Here is a 23269-nt window from a genome sequence, read left to right as displayed (position 1 = left end):
GTAGATGAATGTGGGCAAACGTGCGCTTATTCACTTCGGTGTTAAGAATAGGAACGCAGAATATTCTTAAAAGGCATGAAACATCTAAATATTGACGTTCAGAGGGACCTGAGTGTACTAGTACAAGGAACACAATGTTATCATGCAGATACAGCAAGCAGTTAGGAAAGAAAATGGCTTGTTGGACTTTTCTTGCAAGGAGATTGCAATACAAGGATACGAAATTCTTGTTTCAATTGTACAAGGCTTGGGTGCGTTGGGGCAAGACCATGCCTGAATTACAGTACACTGGTTGCCTGCATGCGTAAGGATGGATGTACTTACCCTAGTTGCTGTGATCACAGGGTTCTCCCACGATGAGCAGCTGAGTGAATTGGGTTTCTGCTCTCAGGAATTTAAAAAATGAAAGCTGATCTCATTGAAACGGAGAAGATTCGAAAGGGGCTTGACATGGTTGACATTGAAAGGGCGATGTCCCCCTTCCTCCAGCACAAATCAAGCATTAAAGTGTTTGTACTTCTGAATGTATTGTATCACCAAAGGCTCAGTGAAAGAATTAAGGCTGTTAGTGAAAAACTTATACAACAAAATTCTGTTAATTCGCGATATTTTAAGATATTGAACCATTTGCAACTTTATTCATTAATCTCATGTTAATAATATCATTTTGAACAGATAACAATGACTACAGCTACTCCAGAACGGGAACAAGGGAGCTGAATTGAACTCAGTCTGCAGTTCAGTATAATTATAAATTTAACGGAGCGTAGCCTCGCTCTGCTTCTGCGCCTCGCCATTACCCCTGGTGACACCTTGGTGGACGGCTAATCCAGCAGCGGGAAGAGGAACACCCTAAACCTCCGGCAGATAAAGGTGAGGCAGCAGCAGCCTCGCCGCTGACCGGACGCTCTGGGCCAAATTTTAATAATCTTCAGGTTCGCACGGCGGTGACGGCTTCCAATAACGTAAGGAGCCAATTACATTGCAGTATCCCCACAGACGGTAAATTGACAAGGAAAAGCCAATGAACGGTGTAAGTTATTTTCAGTTTGACAACTTCGAACTGATTGCACCCTGTGGGAACCTCAATAGCACAAGGTCCTGACTGGTTAAAAAATTCACAGCAACATCTGACTTCCCGCATTCAAATCCGGATGTGCGGGCTTCGGGAGCTGCTGTCAATTTCAGGGGAGTAATGACAGCAAACGCGGACTGTTTCGCCGCCATTAGAGCCGCAAATCTCCGAGCCATTATCTAGTTCCAGTTAGAGTCCCAAACAACAGAAATCCCGTCACGTCTCGGTTTTCTGATTTCCAGCCAGAATAGATACAATGTACAAAGTTGCTGCTCATTATCCAATCTCTCTATCACCTCAATAATTCTGTTGACTCCATTGTGTATTTTCTCAATAGCTGTAACATTTTTCCCATGGCAAGAACAATTGTACACAGCATTTTAAGTGCAGTATTACCGATGACTTGTAAAGTGGCAAGATTATCGCACTATTTCACCTGAATGTTGGTCTTTAAAAAGCTCCCAAATACTCATTTGCATTAGTCACTGTCACCAAACGTTATTGAGATAGTTTCAATGTATCAATCAGAGGCCCAGCTTTCTTTCATTTTCTATGTGCATTATTTTCTTGCTTTTTTTAAATAATAGTCCCTTCCAGGATTGTTTTCCCCACTTTTAATTTCTCAATATTCTATCTCATCTATTAGGTTTCTGCACAATTCTAAGGTACATTGAAGTTCTTCCTTTGGTTACTCTGTTCAGCTTTGGAGTCTCCCACCTTCCTCAGTTTTCTGTCAATTATAGATTTTGCCATGGTACGCTCGACTCCTCGCTCCAGGTCATATATAATGATGTTAAACAAAATATGCCCTCAACCAATCACTATTGGGCATCTTGCTAACATTCTCTGAGAACTATGATAATCTCTGGGACACAAACCTCTAGTTTCTATCGACTTACCAATTACATATTGTCACAATGATGTGATTTGTCCATGGGTGGTATTGATCTTTCATTTCATTGGCTGATCAAACACATATTGAATTGTTTAAGAAGGACTTTTAAAAACCAAGCAAAAACTCTGACTTAAGATGACTGCCAAAGGTTACCTGATGTCTGGTATTACCAGTTGACTAGTTTCCCGCAAGGTTCCAATATGGAATACAATTAAGACATGCCCAGTCACCCTCATGAAATTTCACGCCTGCTGTTGTCGAGAACTACTAGAAAAGATTATGAAAACAGAAAATGCTGGAAAAACATGGCAGGTCAGACAGCATCTGTGGAGAGAGAAATAGAGTTAACGTTTCATGTGCGTATGACTCTTCTTCAGAGCTAAAGAGAAGTAGAAATGTGATGAAATTTTACTGCAACAGACCGAAGGAGACAAATGGAAATCCTGTCAGAGAGAAGAGCAGCACTTCTTCAAGGTAGGCATTCTTGGAAGAGAGGTGGTAGTGAATTAAACACTAAGGTAAAAGCAAAATACTGTGGATACTGGAAATCTGAAATAAAAACAGAAAATGCTGAAAACAGTCGCCAGGTCTGCTTTTTACTTCAAAAGATTCACTGGAACTCACACTTGCATTTTATAAGGCTACCTCTCACAGAATGTTTATCAGGGCAATAGCGATATAGGAAGATGTTTTTCTTGCCTCATCAAGATTGATAATGAATCATTCAGAAGCTAATGGCGGGGACATTATAGGCCATGGTATAATAGCCACAGTCTGTTCGGATATGAGCTAAGCAAATACCTTCCAAAACTATTAAGGTGAATGAGGTAATGTGACTGGAATAATCAATATTCAAATTTATTTTAATCAGCACATGTTGCTGAAACAGTAGCCTGGGAAGAATCTGGTTGTTGGACAGTAACACTGTCCATCTCCCCTTCTCTCCCAAGTTACGACCCTATCTCTGCTACAGTTTAAAAACCCAGCACAGAGATAGTGAATATCCATTTAAAAGGACATCAAAATTCATCAACTATTGGAAAAGCCCAATTACATTTTGAAATGAAATTTTTTCTGGCAATTGCAGTTTTGCATGGGCTTCACCTCCTGGAATCTCAAGACCACTGTGGGGAAAATTCTTCTGCTGCCACAGACACCAGCAAAGGACTCATAACAGTCAACTCTCATTATATTTTACCGTTTAGCATTGAATATTAATTTGGTTAAGGAAGCAACTAGTTACTGTATAACTTGCAATTCTGTGTCCTTCTGTATGTGGGTGAGTGCCTTGCGAAGTTCAGACAGGGATTTCTATTTTTAAATATATTTATATCGTTACCTGGGTGGGTTTTTAACTCAGAAAACTATCCCCTTTTCTTGTTCCAACCTCATGAAACCTTGCTAGACTAGTTTATTTCAAATCAGTATATAAATTTGTAAGCACAGTCAGTGACCTTCATCCTCTCTGAATTCACAAAAAATCCTGTTACCATCAGGCTTGGAGTGGTAGCACAGGGGAGTCATGTTTTCCTCACCTCACGTGGGTGTAACACTATCCATTATAAAGCATTTTTAATCATTACTGAATTCTTCATTTCCAGTGCCGACCCTTTTCAAACGCCTCACTGAAATCCAAGTCAAGACATTGAAGCTATCAAGGTCCTTTGCCAAAAAAACCTAATAAGTTAGGCTGATGACCTTACATTCATGACCTTAATTCCCTATCTTTTATGACCTTATTTCTCTCCAGATGTTCGATGATATTATCATGAATAACAGTTTCCATAATTTTCCACACGATAGATGACAAATTCACGGCCTGTATTTCCATGGATCACTTTTGCTAGCTTTAAAAAATATCTGTTTCTTCCCCGGTCCCTCAGACCTCCCCGGTATGCAACAATTTCTGGAAGATTTATGCCGGTGGTCCTGCAATTCCGTCCTTTATTCGCTGAAGAGTTTTTGGATGCAATTTCGCAAGCCACTGTGTACGTTCCTATTATGTTTTCATGGGTTTTTGACCATAATTTGTTCTCATTTGAGAGACTCTTCCTTTAATGAAAATCCTGACCCAGGCGAAGGAACGATCACATGTTGTGTAAATCCATACAGTGGAATAAAGATGGGTAGAGTTCAGTGCACTGTTCGGCGTGGACTCTATTCTCTAACAATTTTGACGTAATTGTTTCTGAAGTTTAGTTGAAAAAACACATTCCTTTATTTATTTGCCTTTGATAAGTAGGAAGATCTTATGGATTTATTTTCCCTGACTCCCATCAAGTACATCCGTAAGATCCGACTGACCAGCCCAGATCCCTTCTTTGCCCTTGGCTAGCTAATATCATAAATGATCATCAGTCCTCAAGCACTACCTGGCTCCTACCATTCAAAGCTGCTGTCATCACTACTGGCCTCAAAATAATGCCTTCAACTCGTCTGCCTTTGTAATTTACCAGCCATCTCCAAATTCCTTGAACATGATGTTGATGCTGAAACCCACGCTCATCGTTCGCGCGATTCCAGGTTTGAATCTTTACAATCCAGTTTCCGCCCCGCCATGGCGAAGTAACAAATTTCACTCTCTATGATTGTGACTGTGGTTCAGAATTCTTCCTTTCTCTTCTCGACCTCTCTGCTACCCTTGACATGGTTACCCACCTCTGCTTCCACCAAAGGCTCTCTTCTGTCCACGCAGGTGAGGCTGTCTTCCCTTATTTCTTGTATTAAATGAACAAAGGAAATAGGAGTAGGCCGTTCAGCCCCTCGGTCCATTATTAAAGTAGATCATGGCTGACATTCTACCTTAACATCTTTTTCCGCTCTATTCCCATATCCCTTGAAAGTTTCCAATATCTAGAAATCTGTCAATTCCTGTCTTCATCTGTGGAATCAGAGACGGAACATCTGCAGCAATTGATTCCCACGCCAGCGTTATATCTCGAGTCACGAATAACCCATTAGAAGCCTTTCGTCTTTCACCTTTGCATATTACCCCTTGGGGCTATCATTTACAGTACCGAACAGAAACAGATTACGTAGCCATCTAGTCTGCACTGGCTCTTTGGGAGAGCAGCCCAGTGAATCCCACTCTACTCATCTTATCGCATTTTCCTGTAAATTTTCCACCTTGCAATTATATGGCGGCTTGTCCTAGAGCCCTTCATAGTCAATGAAATACTTTTTGAAGTGTACTCTCTGTTGTGACGTAGGCATCAAGGCAACAAATTTATGCACAGCAAACTTCCGCAAGCAGAAACTTCATCAGGACAACATCATCATTCCTAGTGATGCTTCTGGAGCTTTAAGTGTTGGCCCAGGGCACAAGAATAATTTGCCTTGTTTATCGTCCAAAAGTGTCATCGATTTTGTTTTACACCCACGTGCAAGAACTCGTTTTGATATCTCATCCAAAAGATAGCATCATCTGCAGTGTCAGCTGCGATTAAATTAAAGCAATGCTGTGGAAGCGCTGTTAATTCGTTTGTACCCACAAAACCATAGGTTATTTATCTGTTTTTCTTCTCTTTGTCCAAACCCTATGCTATTCATCAATTTAATTGCTAAATGTCTGTAGCCGCCGCTTTGCTATCGTGGGCAGCACCATAGGGCGTTCCTCAGCTCGCACGTGAGATATCGCACATGTGCAGCTACAGGACAGAGCATGGTCAATCTGCTCATCGGCTAATACGCTGTGCAATTTAAAATGGATATTGTTTAGTCTATGATGAAACCCTCATCATTAAACACGCGGACAATCCGTCTCAAAGCAGAGGACAGATTTCATCCTTTCTGTTAAAACCTTGAGCAAATAGATTTTCAACTTCTTCAGCGTGAATGATTTATATGATGAAGCCAATTAAAAAATAAATTCCTTCCTATTTCCTTCGTCAATAATCAATACTTAATACCTGGACATAAGAACATAAAAATTAGGAACAGGAAGATGCCATTTGGATCTTTGAGTCTGCTGCGACATTCAACAACATTCTACCTCAACTCCACCTTCCGAAGCTATCCCAAAATTTGTTAATTTACTTTAAAAATCTGTGAATCTCTGTCTTGAACATATACAGCGATTACGCTTCCACAGCTCTCTGCTGTAGAGAATTTCAAAGATTCCAAAAATACCAGAGCCAGGGCTGAGAAATTGCAGCTATGAGGAAACTTGGGTGGGCTAGGGTTGTTTTCCTTAGAGCAGACGGGGCTAAAGGTGATTGAGGTGTACAAAATTATGAAAGGCCTAGATAGAGTAGACTGTTTCCCTTAGCAGCGAGGTCAATTACTGGGGGCATATATTGAAGGTGATTGGTAGAAAGATTAGAAGAATGTTAGTAAAACTATTTTCCCCCAGAGAGTGGTAGGTGTCCGGAATTCACTAGTTCAGACAGAAACCCTGAATTCCTTCAAAAGGCACCTGGGTCTGCGCCTGAAGTTCTGTAACCTGTAAGACTACGGACCGGGTGCTGGAGCTGGGGTTAGAATGGGCGGCTAGTTCTTGTTTCAGCCGGCGCAGACACAATGGGCTGAATGGCCTCTTTCTGTGCAGTAACTTTTCTGTGGTTTGATGGTTCTCCCTTGTAGATTGCGGAGGCACAAGCTCTGATCCTTGCATCAAACCGCTAGCTCCAGCCTGCCAATCTAAAAATGACCCATTTATTCCTATTTTCTGTTTGTGTCCATTCACCAATCTCAATTCATGTTAATATATATTGCATCCAATCCCATGGGCCTTAATTTTGCGTAATAAATGCTTGTGTGGCACATGATTTAATGTTTTATTTGTGAAAATGCTACAAATGCACATCCATGGATTCCACCTTAGTCTCCTTACTAGTGACATACTCCAACACTGATTTTCTAACTATCCTGTCATCATGCCCCAAATAAGAAGATGCTAGCATCTATCACTAATGTTAGGCCAACTGCTTAAATTTCCCCATTTCTTTATTCCTCCTTTCTTAACTATCTGGGTTATGTTTGCAACCTTCCAATCCTAGGGAACGTTTCTAGAATCTAAGGGATTCTGGAGGCACGGTATCAATGCATCTCTGCAGCTACCTCGTGTAAAAGCCTAAATGCAGTTCGCCAGATCCAGGGGATTTTCGACAAGCTATTCACATGAGTTTCACCTGTGCCACGTAGTAATTTGTATTGGTTAATTTATTTTCTTCATTCTCGCTAAACCATTCGTTCCTAGCTATTTCCGGGTTGTTTTTGCGTCTTCTATCTTGAAAACAGATATCCAGTCTGTATTTAGTTCATCTTCCATTCCCTTAATCAGCATTATGACTTCACCTGTTTATGCTGCTAATCTTACGACATTTATATTCATTAATCTAGTCCTATTTATATACGTTTAGAAACATTAATAATCTTGTTGTGACTCTTGCTATTCTACTCTCTAATCCTCTTTCCCCTTTACAGATCAATCTCTTGGGCCTCCTTTGCTGAATTCTAAAATCGTCCCAATCCTCGGGCATACTACTCGTTTAGAGATATATATCCAGCCACATACACAAACATTTGCAGTGTGAACACGATGAACAGAATTGCTTCGTCGAACACCAAAGCAGTGGCGCAATTTGTCTCGAGAAATCTACGCGCACTCTTCGTAACTTTAGTCTTAATAATATCGGAAAAAAGAGATCTGATTTATATTGCATCAGAAATAACGGGAACGAAAACTGCTTTGCATTTGATGTTCGGAACGTTATTTTATTCAACGCCTGTACTGGAAAAGTCTAATAGAGATTAAATGATAAAGGTGCAAGAACCATATTGTTGCATTTTAATAATCGTTATCGGGTGCATAAAGGTAAATTAATAAACATCGACGATTCAATTAACACTGGCAATCTCTCGATGGAAGAGTCTTTAAAAATAGAAATTCTTACAATGCGAAGCTCCAACCGCAATGGTTAATTGCTTAAATCTCAGAAATACAATCAATTACTACCCTTTTCGTTACATGAAAGAAATTAATAGGAATGAACAAATATTCTCAGCTGGGTCAAGTACAGTGACCGAAATCACATACAGCTGGATCTTGAGATGCTTGATCGGAATGGGTTTGCCTGAGTCTCGTGTTTAACCTGACAGGAGTAAAGCTCGTGTGAGTTCCAGTCTGAGGCTGACAGAGTCAGATAACTGCTCACACTGAACGTGTTGTCCGTCTCCTGCCGGACCCGACTAGTCTCAACCCCATTGCCTCTGACACTGCCATCGACAGTCCATTCAATCTCCACAGCTCCTGGCTTAAACCGCTCACCAAACACACCAGGGTCGCCGTGATTTTCGCTGTGATTTGATCCGATGAAGGCGGAAGGAGAGAGACAGATGGTTCCTGCGGATCTGTTTAAACAAAACTAAGTTTAGTGGTTTGGGGGGAATTGCTTTGACTGAACGCATAAGATTTTTTCAAAACACTACAATTCGAATTCTGTCATTCATTAAATAGATGATGTTTTTTGCTTTGCTTTGCTTTGCGCGGTCTTCCGAAGAAGGCTGAAGGAGGGAGATCGGTGGGACTTTTGGAACTGAAAAAGCGAACTTAAGTTTTAATGGCTGACTGGAGCTGGGTCTGTTCAACTTTACAGGAAGCAAAACAATACATGTACATTTTATTTGGCATTGTCACTCCTGAACGATATAACACATATCTTTGCTGTTAATATTTTGCTGACAATAAGAGGGTCATTATGTAGCTGCTGTGTCTCCACATTGAGACGTTGCTGCCAGGAACAAATATAAATAGATTTAGAAGCACAATAAATTTGATGAAATGCTGATCAGTTTTGCAAAGTTTTCACTGATGAACTTTTATGCTAGGACCCTGAACAGTGTAGGTGAACTTGCTCAGGTAACTGCACCCTGTGATATTCTTCTCCGATGGGTCAGACGCTTTCAGCTCCACACCGGAAACTGACCCCGCAATCTAGACTGAAATTCCAGCCACGGGAATGTGGCTCGGGCCGTTCTGACAGCCTTTGTATAAGAATTAAACCGAGATCCTCGCCTGATTGACCTAAATTACTCTATTGCAGTATTGGAGGAAGTCGCGACAGGCTGTCCTCATTGTGTGAAAGCAGATTAACCAGTGATTCCTCGCACTGCTGCATGTGGGAAATAATGAGGATCTCATTAACACAAAATCTTTCCGCTAACGCTCTGGCATGTTTCGGATAGAATCCGTGAAATAAAGGCAACTCAATTATTTGTATGAGCTTTGTGCTTCAGTGTTGCTTCGTCTGTAAGAGGAGATGATGGGGGAAATCTTAACTTTGTGCAACAGTGTAAAACTGGTTATAAATGGACAGAGCGTTTTACATCGGAAGTAAAGAGAAATAAAAATCGGGAGAAATGTAAAATCGGTTACCAACGCTACATCAGCCGTTTCACATGATCGGCCAAGTTAAACTGCGCACGCACATTACTTGTATGAAAGATATATATTTATATAGGTCTAGAGCAAAGGATAGCGCTAAAAGAATTTGGGCGAATTTGCTTCCATCATTAAAGTCGAAAGCGTAACAATTGAATAGGTTCAACACTATTAATGCAACGGAATTGTTACTTTGAGTCACATTCTGATTTCTCTGATTACTGGTCTGTGCATCGAAATTACCAACAACTCAGGTCCGATTTCAACAGCAGAAATAACACGAAGTTTCTGCCCGAAGGCGCATGCCCAGTACACAGGGCAATCTGACAATGTGAACAGTACGAGTACAATGAAAGAATTTAGTAATTCCACTGATCTCATGTTCGCACATATGTTAGTTTTCAAAAGACTCTGCACTGACGTGAAACTTGGCAATGTTTCCTTCATTACAGAAGGGACCAGGTCGCAACTCACTGTTTAATTGAAAATCCGCAAGCGCTTCATCAGAGAACTATATATGTCATATTCATGGGCAGCTTTGTGAATTCGAAGCCTTACATAGGGTGCACCACAATTAACCAACGCACAATAAATGAAGTGTTTCCCCACTGCGCGACCATTCATCATGTGTGCCCAGTTTAACTCAATATTCGGACTGAATTTCAGTTGTTACTCAAAGCCGCTATATTCAGTGCAAGAACAGTTTCAACTAAAAAAACTAATAAGGAGCTGAGAACGCAGAACATTGAAGGTTAAATTTAACATCCATTTTTGACCTTTCTTTGCTCTTCCGGTTCTGAAGGGAGAATTGATATGGGCTGATGTTTGGCTATGTCCATTATTTCAAGTACCTGGCGCAAGTGATCATTATCTATTTGTGCCAACAGGCACGGCGTTTTGGAAAGGTATTTAAGGGACGCGATACATAACCATTGATATCAATCGTGTGGTTACTGGACATTTTCTATTTCCCTGCAAGGTCACTCGATCTTGGATTAGGATTAAAGATTCTGACTGATTACCCCGTTCTATGGCGGAGAGATTCTGAGGCGGTTGGTTATTGTGACTGGGGCAAAACAGCTCAATATAGACCAAAACTCCATTCTGAAGTCATAGAAAATATTATAGGACTGGAAAGCTCAGATCTTAACTACTTAGCAGGGTAGTCTTGCATTATTTAAATTTAATTAATGGTGCTATTGTTAAAAGGGCATTAAAATTGCTGCGAAATAAAATAACTAGTCACCTATTTTATTTACTTCTTTACCTGAAGCACGCTTTGAACAATATAACGGAAATGATTTTACTCACTGCCAACACCCAGTTTGGTTCCTTCACCGAAGTTGAATATGTTGTTTTTCCATATAGCACAGTAATAGTCCGCGCCGTCCTCCGATTTAACGTTACTGATAGTTAACGTTCCTGTGTTGCCGAATACCGAGCCAGAAAACCGGTCGGGAACACCGGAGGCTCTGTTCGTGCTGCTTCCAGCATAATGATAAAGCAGATACCGAGGAGCATTTCCAGATTTCTGCTGGTACCAATATATGTTGCTGCTTCCTAAGGTGGCACCGGACAAGGTGCAACTTATTTGGACGGTTCCTCCGAGAGAAGTCGATTTCGAAGGCGGTTGATTTACTGTAATGTCCGCGTTTGAAACTGAAAGAAAATGGCATTAAATGAGTGTAAATGCACTCCAATTAATTGTTCAAACTATTGAGTTTTAACTCCCGTGAAATATCATCCAAAAAGACTTCCTAAAGGCGTCTTTACAGTAAATCTACTTTTTAAAATACTCACCTGCCAGGCAAAAAATGAACACAGTGAAAGCATGGACCCAGTCAGCCACCGAAGTACTGACAGTTCTATGACAAGATGGGTTAACGGTCTGAATCTCTCTCTGTCTTTTAATAACACCTGTCTTCAAGAAGGTGTTGCCTTGTGTTGGGATGCAAATGAGCCTTCTCATCTCAACCAATCAGATTCTCTGAAATACAAAGACCATCACAAATTCTCTTCGGCTAGCAGAAAATACAAGGAAGCTCATACATAATCAAAATACTGCGGATGTTAGAATACTGAAAGAAAACCAGAAAATGCTGGAAACATTCAGCAGTTCAGGCATTATCTCTCGAGAGATAAACAGAGTTAACGCTTCAGATCATGACCTTTCGATACAAGCATTTGCCTCAAACGTTAATACTGTACCCGGACATAGTCTGTAAATGTTTAGACTTTATTTTCCTGGTAAATGCGATTTGAATCATAGAAACATACAGCACAAAATGATGCAATTTAGCTCCTCGTTCTTTGCCTGATCGTTGGATGAACTACCCAATTCGCCCTGCACCCACATTTCTCAATGTTCCGGGTTGAGGGCTAGGGGACCAGGCTTCCCCACACTCGCCCCCGACACCAACAAAGGGGCATTTCAGACCTTGAGTGTTATTCTAAACTACTATTTCCACCACAGGTCAGCCATGACACCAGAAGGCGGTCTTTAAGGTGCAATCGGGAAATTAGGAGACGGAAATGGAGTAAAATGTGGGAGATGGAGGGACAGCAATTCCCGAGAGTGTTGGAAGGATCAGACACTGGCTTTGCCTCTTCTACTAGATGAAAGATCGATGGAATCCAGGGACATTCACGTCCGCTCTTGGCTGGGAATGTAGCCACCTGGCGCACACTAACCCCGACACCATCACCCACCACCCTGCGCCCTCCGTGCACCTTCAGTCCACCTCAAATCAGAGGTAGAGCCACCCAGATCACGTCAAGCCGGTAGACAAATTCCACCGGAGTGAATGAGTTCTTCCAGTCAGAATGTTGGGAACACTCCCTGGGAAAGTGGAGGTTGTGAGACCAGCAAGAAGGAGGCCTTGGAATGGTGAATTCATGGGCGGTGGGTCAGCGAAGAGCAGACTGTTGGGCTCGCCAAGGCTTTGGGCCTAAGGTGGACCCCTTGAAGGAACAGGGAATTGAATTCCAGTCACTCCTAACTCCTCTTTAACTTCCTTCCCAAAACATGCGACGATTACTGTTATTTCTCGTTTGTTGGTTTAGAATCTGTTATTCCTGACAAGCGAAACTTCTTGTGTCAGAGTTAAACGTTTATTTAATTTCAGTTTTTAAAATTGACTAAAACTGTAAAGCATTTCTAAAGTTTCTGGTGAAAGGTGATCGACTTGAAACGTTTAAAATTTCAATTAGTTGAACCTAATATTCTAATATTTTTCAGCGCTTATCTTTATTATTATCGTTTTGAAATATATTCGTGTAAATAGCTGTTGAAATTTCTAAGGAGGCTTCCTATTGTAATAAAACAACATTGTAATTAGAATGTGCTTCTTAAGGTCTCTTTTGTCAAATTTGTCTGAAATTTCTGGACATAGTTTAGTTTTTTCAGGCGTGTGTAGTTATTTATAACATTTTTCACTTAAAGTAAGGACATATTTTTGTGATAAAACAGTGCCTATCTTTTCCCGGTGTGAATACTATGGGATGTTTTTGGATAAAATGCTGAGCCACAGGCTGACATCTGACCGTGCATTCCGCAATGCCGCCACTTAACCTTTGATCCAGCGCTTGCAGCAGAATGATTTTTTGCCTCTAATGGCTAGTCCTCTGCTTATCAAAATCCAGACTTTCAACAATGACAGAGTTGTGTGGGCTGCAGCACACTACAGCGATCTTCGCTACCGGCTCTCGGGTGTTTTGGGGGACACCGTCAAACTTGTTCATGCACCAGAAGTGACTTTTCATCTCGCTATTGGTTCTCGCGACAACCTGTCTGATCTTATTTTGGAAAAATATACGTTATTTTTAAAATACCTGAATGAACGTTGCAAGACATTTTTAAATGGCCGTCACAAAAATTGCAATAAGATTTAACTTTTACACGTGGATCACGAGATGTTTCAATACAATCAATGAATATTACAATCATTTCAATATGCTATTACAGACAGACAGTCCAATAGTATTGGAGTTATCGGCATACATCATGTTGCACTCTGAGGTGCTTCAATACAATTATAATACATTTAGCATTCACTGCCTACATTCATTGTGAGTCGGACAGCCCGAGGGGTCCATACAATTCCCAGCCCCTCCGTGCACTTTAGCTGAAAGGTCTTAAACAGCGACCTTTCCCCATTTTACCTTTGCGGCGGCTGCCCCAAGCTTTAGTGCGTCCCTCGGCAGGTAGCCCTGGACCTTGGAATGTGCCAGTCTGCAACACTCGGTCAGGGACAATTCTTTGCACTGGAAGACCAACAAGTTTCGGGCAGACCAAAGAGCGTCGTTCATGGAGCTGATGATCTTCCAGCTGCAGTTGATGTTTGTCTCGGTGTGTGTCCCCGGGAACAGCCCGTAGAGCACAGAGTCCTGTGTCACTGCGCTGCTGGGGATCAACCTCGACAAAAACCACTGCATCTCTCTCCAAACCTTCTGTGCAAAGGCACATGCCACAAGGAGGGTAACAACGGTCTCTTCCCCACCACAGCCACCTCCAGGGCAACGTGCAGAGGGGGTGAGACTCCAGGCGTGTAGGAAGGATCTGACGGGGACGGCCTTTCTCACCACCAGCCAAGTTACATCTTGGTGCTTGGTGGAAAGTTCTGGCATTCTGCCAAATGACAGCCTGATCAGGGAACCATCGACAGGATCCACCATCTCCTTTTCGCGCAGAACTTCTAGGACGTTACGTGCCAACCACTGCCTGATGGACTTGTGGCCAAAGGTGTCAACAACCTGCCTATTAGATACCTTGACCTGATATTGCCAGCCTTCCGCTTCCGTCTGTGTGTGTGTGTTGCAAAAAAAGCGATAATCCTTAAACTAATATACCGATTATTCCTCTAATCCTAAACATGCACATATTGTAACCACAAGAGTGCCGCATTGCTCAGTACTTGGGCCTCAGCGATTTATATTCTATGTTAATGGCTTAAACGAATAGACCGAGGGTAAAGTAAGTTTGCTGATGATGCAAAGCTAGATGGGAATGTAAGCAATGAGGAGGAGAACGCAAAGATGCTGCAAAGACATAAAGAGAGGTTTAGAGAGTGGACAACAAAATGACAGATTATTCACCTTGGTAGTAAGAAGAAGAAAGCAGAATATTTGTAAAAGCATGAAAATTCTGAACGAAGGATTTCAATGGATAGGACCAGCTGTTGGAAAAGACCCGGGATTGGACTCCTCAGATCTTATCTCAAAATACTCAATTATTGTTCGATCAAATTAAAAATGTGCAAACATTTGTCATTTTCTGCACACCTGGCATCATTCATTCGCTCTAAAAGGACTTTTTTCCGACTCCGCAAAACTGTCCAAATTATTAAATTGGGCCTGACATGTCTCATGTGTTAGAGGATTCCCTGGAACTTGTACTTCCAAATTGGCAGCTCCCTCATCGCTTGTCGCTTTGGACTCTTGCGTCACACTTTGTTCCACTGAACCCACAGCATCAGCTTCACGCAGCCTCTCTCAGAGATCGTGATCTGACCATCACAGATTTCTCCTTCTTCAACAGCCTGAAGGTGAACACAGGAGTCACGGCACCGCTACATCTGCCTCAGATACAGATTGCGCATCCTGCTCCCCTAGTTGATACTAACCTTCCTCTTCCAGCACAGTTTCAATATCACCTTCCTCAGAAACCCTGAGTTCTGTTCCTTCAGCAGCACCGCTTTCAGTACATTCAGCTGCTGCCATTGACTCACAGCCAACACTGACTAATGTGTCCAAGGACACCTATGAATCTGTCAGAGGAAATATTTGCTATTATTTGTCGCATGAAATAAACTTCCCTGCTCATACATGGTTTAAACATTCAGTGAGTGACATCTCGTTTGTGCATTCCAACATTAGAATGAGCCCTAGTTACTCTAGGGTTAGTAATCCCCAACAGTTACCTGCTCAAATCCTCAGTGTTCATTTAGGGAGGTGCCATCGCCCCCAGGAGAAGCAGCGCTTCTCTCGGGAGAGAAATACAAAATGAAGATCTTGGTTTCTCGCTATCCCGTCCTGTGACACACGTTTTATAATTACTGGAGACAGTTTTAATAATACTAACAACAAACTGAAGAATGCACTCTGTGAGAATGGAGACTAAGCATAATCGTTGATGACAAGGTCAGCACTATCTCCAAGCAACTGAATTTTACGACACCTTATTAAATGAGGAACCATCCACACCTCATAACCGTTTAAACTCTCAACTTTTAAATCAAGATATAAATTTAAAAATGAATAGCACGGATTCATATATATTCCCTGGCAGAATGCCCAAGTCATGGGGTTTTTTTACGGCAATGTTCTCCCGTGCATGACACGCTGCTATTTGCAGTCATTGCCTGCGCTATTTCCTTCCAGGCTAAGGTTCTGATTTTCCTTTACGGATTTCAACTTTGCATTACCGATGATGCGGAAATGTCTCGTTTCTATTTCACTGAGAAGAATTTTGAGGTCTGCATCCATGAAATTATGACACCTTTTCTTCTCATTCACATCCTGCGCCGCCACATTCTACAATCAAATAAGTGGCTCCGTTCTACGAGGCTACGGTAACAATACTGTAAATTGCACCTTCCCATTTATTTTACTGTAAATAGTTCCATCATTCAATTCAACACTTCCCCCGCGTTTTCTAACATTAAACAAACTCATGAAAGTAATTCAAAGGTTTTTTTAAAAATTGACAATTGTTTTGAAAAATGATTAAGAACTTTAGAAAATACTCAGCAGAAGACTGAAACACTCTTGGATCTCAAGGGGCGTTTCTTCACTGATAACTTAAAACGGAGCGTGGCGCTGGCGATTCTGCGCCATGGAAAACTGAATGCTGCTGCAGGGAGAGGATGAATCTAAACCTCTAGTGGAGAAAGCGGCATGAGAGCCTCGCCGCTGACCGGACGCTCTGGGACAATATAAAATAATCTCCAGATGTACAGTGCAGTTACATCATCAAGCAGCGTAAAGAGCCAGCTACATTACAGTATTCTCACAGACAGTAAATTAAGAAGCACAAACCAATGAACTTCACTTTTAAAGTCACATTTTACAGTTAGTGAAATAAATGATTACGTGGTATACATGGGGTTACGGTAAAAGATAAAATATCAAACATAAAAAAACATTTTGAAATGGCGTGGATTTTTTTCATAATGGGGACATTTAACATTCAAAGATATTACTACTTCAGGGTCAGTGAACCTGTTTAATAGTAATGATGGATTTGTCCGCCGTTAAAATACAGTAACACCGCATTCAAGAAGCAGGAACCAAGGGTTTTTACAGTGAGGCCAATGGTGCAACAGTGGAAGTTTTTGTCAGTTCAATAATTTCCAATTGATTGCACTCTGTGGGAATCTCAACAGCACAGGCTGACGGCAAGCTAAAATAACTGACAGCAATTTCTGACAGAATGTGTGGACTCCGGGGATTACTGTCAATTTCAGAGTAATAACATCAAAGCCGACTCTTTCGCCTTCTTGGATTGTATGCATCTAGTAAATATTCTATTGTCTTCTTCCTCTATGAAAATTGTTGGATTTACAGGAGCACGTGAAACGTCTAATCTTCCTGTATTGGACAACATTGGTGCCTGTGCTTTTTGTTTGCACCGCAGCGTAAACATCTCCAAATGACTGCTGTCGGGTTTCCTGCCCTATCGCTCCTTTTGGTGAGCTTCTGCACGGTATTCCCGCCACCCTTGGGCCTATGCAGTCAGCAAAGTCATCTAGAGCCGCTGTGTTGCCACGGATTTATATCTCCGACTTCATTGTATTCAACTGTTTAATCCAGAATGGGGTCGTTTTTGCTCTGTAAGAAATCCAAGAGCCTTTCCCCATGATCTGCAACGACAATGTGGTCGCGTATAAGTTAATCTTTCAGTGCACCAGATCTGCAAGAGTGCAGATGAGTGTAGGTGATGTAGGTCTGTGTGAAATAATTCAGTGGATTCCCCGGGTCTTTGGGACTTTTGATTCAAGTGCTCTTGCTCAATCACAAGGTTTTGTTTCAGGTTAAAATACATGTCGAAGGTTTTAAGGACAGTCTTGAATCTGCCGAGATCTCTTCTACCCACTGTCTCGAGGGCATCATTGGTGACTGGTCCTATGGTGTAATGGAATGAACTAACCTGGTGCTTATGCTCTTTTGCATGAAGGCCAAATGCTGCTCTATTTCAGAGGAAGGGTTTCTTCCATAACTCACACTTTTGGCTTTTGTCCGGACCTCGAGACTTTCCATCGGGTGGGGTTAGAGATAGTGATAACTTGCTGGGTATTGACATCATTGCCGTTTTTCAGTTTGCCTCCTTCTTCAGTTCATTTATTGATTCTGCCTTCCACAGGTTTTCTTGCACTTTCTCGTTGTGGTCCTGCCGAAGGCATCAAACCTTCTTTAGATTGGTGTCACAACCATTGCTACCATTTTTCGCATTCTGGTGGCAGGATTCTGATTTGCGTGGCCTATCTTATCTAGATAGACTGTAGTCTTACACTGGCAGTTACTTCAAACTGGTTTATTAACACCATATGTGAGATAGGTTACAGAGTCAGTGTGTCTCTTATGAGTACAAACTATTTCATCCTCTCTCCCGAATGTCTAGCACACGACTGCTGTTGTCACTGTTACATCATGGTCTACATCACTCATTATCAATAACTATTCTATTCACCCATTACACTGCATTATTGTACGTGGGCATGCGTTTCTACTATGGTTTCACAGCTGTTCGGTCACCATTTGTTCTTGTTTGTGGGGCTTTTCTTTTAATGAAAATGGAATACCAAATGCGCTCCGGTATCTAGGCTTAAGAGAAGAAATGATGTGCATATCTATTACAGTGGAATAAATCTGGGTACAGTTTGAGATTCTGCTCGGAGTGGAGTCTATTGCCTAACAGTGTAAGAGCAATTTCCAAGTGATTTTTTTCCCGCACTTGAGTTGAAATGAACACTTGGCCGGAATTTGATGTCTCGGAGCAGGCGCGCGCCCGACACAAACGGACATGAAATAGCGCGAGATGACATCAGGCGATCGTCCTGACGTCATCTCGCACGCGAGCAATCTTCAGGTCGGTGGACCACACCCCAACAGTTAAAGGGCCATTTAAGGCCATTAAAAAGGCAATTGATTCTGATTTTACGTTGCCAGGTGATTTCACACTCATCACATGGGTAAAATGGGCAGGCGGGCTGCCCAATTTTAATGAAATCTCATCCAAGGGCAGGATAAAAAGGATCAGCAGTATTGCCATTGGGAGTAGTGAGGAGTTAAGGGGGAGGATTATTCTCTTGTCGGACGGGCTTGGCAGCGGGTGGGTGGGAGCTGTCGCAAAGCCGACCATTGTCCGCGATCAGGACCCAAGCGCGATTTCATTCTAGCGGACCAATTAAGGACCGCCCATCGTGAAACGCGCTTGGTAGTGCTGAGCAGTGCTCAGCACTGTCTTTGTGGGGGAGGGGAGGAGGGCAAGCACACCGCCGCAAGCTGGAAAAGCTCACTGAGGCACACAGCTGCCTCAGGGAGATGAACATTTTTCAAAACGAAAAATAAAGATTTATGAAATGTTATAAAACATATCCCCTTGTGTGACTGTTATAAATGAAATTTAAAATTTTTAGTTTTATTTATATTTGCTTTTGGAAACCTCATCCCACCCATGGATGAGGTTTCCTGAAAAATGCAAAGGCAGCTTGGCCTGTTCGCCTGCCCACCAACCATAAGGATGGATGGGCAGCGAACAATTTCTTTAAATTACCTTCTTCATGGCCTTAATTGGCCTTTTAATTGTTGGCAGGCATGCGCCAGAGTCGGCAGAGCGCTCGCCAACTGAAAAATCGCATGAGTGCACAATGACGTCGGGATGCTCACCCAACTTCATCGTGCATCATTTACACTTTGCCTGGTCGGGCACATGCCCACCGGCCTGGCTAAAAGTTCTCCCCCTAGGCGATGGCTTACCATTGGTTGCTTATTTGGACTTGACAGCTCCATCTCAGTTCTGAGTTTCATTCTTAACATTTCTAGGCTTAATTTCAGGACTCATTAGTGTCTCCAAGGACCCTGGAAGACTTTGGCCATGTCGACCCTTCCTGGCACCAGACAGCCTTCTGTAACCCTGGTAATGGGGATTGTGGTCTCCTCTGGTGGCAGCTCCTCTGAGGAGGAAGAGAGCAGCAGAAGGGAGAGGAGGTCAGGTGTTCCAATGCAGGTTCCAGGGGAGTGGCCTGTGGGAGGAGAGGCGCAGGCACAAGGGCTGCAGGGCCAGCTGGCAGCCCAAGATGGAAAGGGCCGCAGAATCACCACCATCCTGCTGCCAGGGTTTACAGGCAGTGATGCAGCTACCTCATTATGTCCGAAGTGCAATGGCAAAGGAGGCTCCACCTCTCCAGGGAAACCATGACCTCCATTTGTCAGGTGATTGGGCCTGGGATCAGCTCCGATTGTGTGGGTGGACACTCCATGCCAGTGGCTTTGAAGGTCACAATGACCCTCAACTTCTATGCCTCCGTCTCTTTCCAAGGGGTCAGTGGGAATCTTTGTGGAGTGTCCCATTCAGCTATCCACAGTTGTGTCAAACTGGGGCAGGGTTTTTCCCTTGGTGGGATGCTCAGCAGGGGCAGTTGGGAACCTGACTACTGCCGCGATTGGCCCCGCACCGCGATTTTACATGGGTGGGCCAATTAAGGTCTGCCTAGTGTAAGACGCAGCTGCAGCATGAGCACGAAGGGGCAGATGGGGGCGAGTGCTCAATGTCCACCGGGTCTAATGGTGACCCAGCAGCCAATTCGAAAAAGCGCATCTTCAGAATTCCTATGATCCTCTCTATCACCGACCTTGTGGAGGCATGACTTCTATTATAACACTGCTCTGCCTCTGTTCTTGGGTGGTGGAGAGCTATCATGAGCCACCTTTTCAATGAATAGCCTTTGTCGCCCAGCAGCCATCCATCCAGTTGGGCTGGAGCACTGAAGAGCCTCAGCATCTGGGAGTGTCTCAGGATGTAAGCATCATGGGATCTGCCAGGATACCTTGCACAGACTTGCAGAATCTGCATGTTGTGGTCACACACTAATTGCACGCTCATGGAGTGGAATCTCTTCCTGTTGATGAAGGCACCCGACTCACCCGCTGGCACCTTGATGGCCATATGGGTGCAGTTGAATGCACCTTGGAGATGGGGAAACTCAGCAATCACTACAAAGCCTCTGGTTTACTCTGCCTGGCTGGCCTTGTCCGTACAGTAGCGAATGAAAAACAATGCATGCCTGATCAGAGCATCTGTCACCAGCTTCACCCAACAGTATACAGCTGATTGGGAGGCACCACGCAGATCCCCCGTTGACCCCTAGAAAGAGCCAGAGGTATAGAAGCCGAGGACCACTGTGACCTTCAGCACTAATGGCAAGAGGCATCCACCTGCATGGTCAGAGCTGATCTCAGGGCCAATTCTCTGACAGATGGAGGCCATGGTGTCCCTTAAGAGATGAAGCCTCCTTCGGCACTGCACCTCAGACATATTGACGGAGCTGTATCGTCGTCTATATACCCTGGCAGCACGATAGTGACGTCTTCTGTGGCGCCTTCCGCCTTGGGCTTCCTGTTGGCCCTGCATCTCTTGTGCCTGCACCTCTCCTCCAACAGGTCGCTCCCCTGGAAGCTGCATTGGCACATCTGGCCTCCTACTCCTTCTGGCCCGCTCTTCCTCCTCAGAGGAGGTGCCTCCAGCGGAGACCACAATCCCCATTCCCAGGGTAAGGGAAGGCTGCCTGATACCTGGAAGGCCCCAAGTGGTGTGAATCCTCCAGGAGCCTGGAAAACAACACTGGGTCCTGAACTGAAGCCTCTAAAATATTTGAATGCTGCTGTGAAGCGAAATGAAGATGTCCTGTTCACACAAGACAAAGACAGCAAGTAATATTCTAAACTATAAACTACATGCATTTAAAAGCCCAATGACCCCTCTTATCCCACCCGTGGATGAGGTTTTGGAAAATGTGGCCTGCCCACCTGCCCATTTCGCCCATGCAACGGCCTGAAAATCGCCATGGCTACATAAACAACAAGACAATTGATGTCTCAAAAACTGACCACTTAATTAATGGTGGGCACGCATCCGTCTTCATCATCCACCCACCTAATGAACTATTGCGAGAGTGCGCGTTGATGTCAGCATGCTCAACCGACGTCAATGTGCTTTATTTTCCACTCGGTCATAGAGGATGCATGCCCGCATGCTGATCTAAAAATTCTGCCTGTGGTGACAGAAGCTCTGTTCAGGTGGGTACTGACCTTTATTCTTTACCATGTGGATGAGGCCAGCCAGACTGAGCAAGCCAGAGGATTTTCAGCGATTGCTGGGTTACCTGCATCCATAGTGCAATTGATTGCACACATGTGGCCATCAAAGCCCCAGCGGGTCAGCCGGGTGCCTTCATCAACAGGAAAGGATTCAACTCCATGAACATGCAGATCATCTGTGACTACAAGATGCAGATTCTGCAAGTCTGTACAAGGTACCCTGGCAGCTCCCATGATGCTTATATCCTAACACACTCCCAGGTGCCGAGGCTCTTCAGTGCTCCAGCACAACTGGCTGGATGGCTGCTGGGTGACAAGGGCTATCCATTGAAAAGGTGGCTCATAACAGCTCTCCACCACCCAAGAACAGAGGCAGAGAAGTGTTATAATTGAAGTCATGCTTCCACAAGGGCGGTGATAGAGAGGACCATAGGTCTTCTGAAGATGCGCTTCCTCGACCATTCAGGGGGAGAACTACAATACTCCCCAGAGCGGGTGTCACTGATAGTGGTTACATGCTGCACTCTCCACAATCTGGCTCTGTCAAGAGGCCCTGCCTCTCCACGGCCAGCTGACCGAGGTGGGACCTGGTGCACCAGCTACAAGGCATCCATCTCCTACCTCATCAGAATGAGGAGGTTTGGGGGCATCGCCCTGTCTTAGCTCTTTTGTTGGTGTTATGGCTTTTCTTCTACTGAAGTGACAGAGGAGCATTGATTTGTCTACTCTCAACCCGCAGCAACAATGCAGCCTAGCAAACACACCCACCCCACCCAGGGCACCTTATAGGGCACATCCGAGTCATGGCCCTTGAGCTGCAAGGCACTCATGCCAAGCAGCCAGTGCTCACCTCCTTGGCCGGCTCTGGTGTCAGTGACAGTTGGCACTCAGACTCTGTAATCCTGAGCTTCATGGGTAGGTGGCCAGTCCTTAACATTTCTCCACATTGATCCATGCCAACTCGGTACTCACCTTTGCTGAGTGCAGCAGCAGGTCCTTGAACCTTTTGAGGCACTGCACCCTTGTGCGCCGCACAATGTTGTGGCTGCTGACCTCGGCTGCCACCTCCTCCAAGGCTTTTTTGGTCAGATGCAGTGGCCTCCTCCTGCCAACCCTGAGTACGAGAGTCCAGCCTGACACCGACCTCCTCCACAAGGACCGTGAGGCACCCATCCAAGGGTAGAATATTAAGCTCGGCGGGCGGGCGTGTGACTGACCCGGCAGAGTGTAAAATGATGCACAGGGACGTCAGGTGAGTGTCATGACATCATCAGGTAGTCCTGCGATATTTCATTCAGCAGGCGTGCGCCAGAGTCATCAGCACGCCTGCCGACAATTAAAATGCCTGTTAATGCCTTGAAAAAGGTAATTAAATTCAAATTGATGCTGCCCGTCCAACCTTACGGTTGGTGGACAGACGAAAAGGCCAAGCAGCCTTTACACTTTTTAGGAAACTTCATCCAAGGTGGGGATGAGGTTTCCTAAAGCAAATAGAAATCAAATAAAAATTTTGCACTTGAATTAAAAACATGTCCCTGTTCATGTGTCGGAGTCACATGAGGGGACATGTTTTATGACATTTTTAGTTACGTTTTTTTAAAAA

The 23269-nt window shown here is 43.7% G+C and overlaps 1 pseudogene; it reads right to left on the bottom strand.

The window, feature by feature from the left end:
* Positions 1–7836: 7836 nt before the first annotated feature.
* Positions 7837–11320, bottom strand: LOC144687993 (immunoglobulin lambda-1 light chain pseudogene; annotated as a pseudogene).
* Between the last annotated feature and the right edge of the window lie 11949 nt (positions 11321–23269).

This window comes from Cetorhinus maximus, chromosome 12 (assembly GCF_964194155.1).
Source record: "Cetorhinus maximus chromosome 12, sCetMax3.hap1.1, whole genome shotgun sequence".
Lineage (NCBI taxonomy): Eukaryota > Metazoa > Chordata > Chondrichthyes > Lamniformes > Cetorhinidae > Cetorhinus > Cetorhinus maximus.
This window is presented reverse-complemented; position numbering and strand designations above follow the sequence as displayed.